Here is a 357-nt window from a genome sequence, read left to right as displayed (position 1 = left end):
AGTTTTTCTAAGATTGGGGAGAGTGATCACCTAAAGAAACGTGGTTATAATGTTGTAGCAGGGGCACAGAGAATGTGTTGAAATTGCCATGTGGAAGATTCCAGATCTGACTAACTTATTTTTTTTTAACTTTTGAGTGAATGTTATTTTTTATTTTTATTTTAAAATTTCAGATTAATATGAGGGTACAAATGTTTAGGTAATTTTCTGTCATCTTTAAGGTAAAGTTCAGGTTGTAGCTGAACCCCTGACCCAGGGGGTGTGCTGAATACACTCACATCATGCACATTAGGTGAGATCCCACCATTCACATCCCTCCTCCCTCTTCCCCTTCCCTGACTCTCCCCTCCTCTGACC

The sequence above is a fragment of the Otolemur garnettii genome, unplaced genomic scaffold, assembly GCF_000181295.1.
Source record: "Otolemur garnettii isolate 467f Iridium unplaced genomic scaffold, OtoGar3 scaffold00030, whole genome shotgun sequence".
Classification (NCBI taxonomy): domain Eukaryota; kingdom Metazoa; phylum Chordata; class Mammalia; order Primates; family Galagidae; genus Otolemur; species Otolemur garnettii.
Note: the sequence above shows the minus strand (reverse complement) of the source record.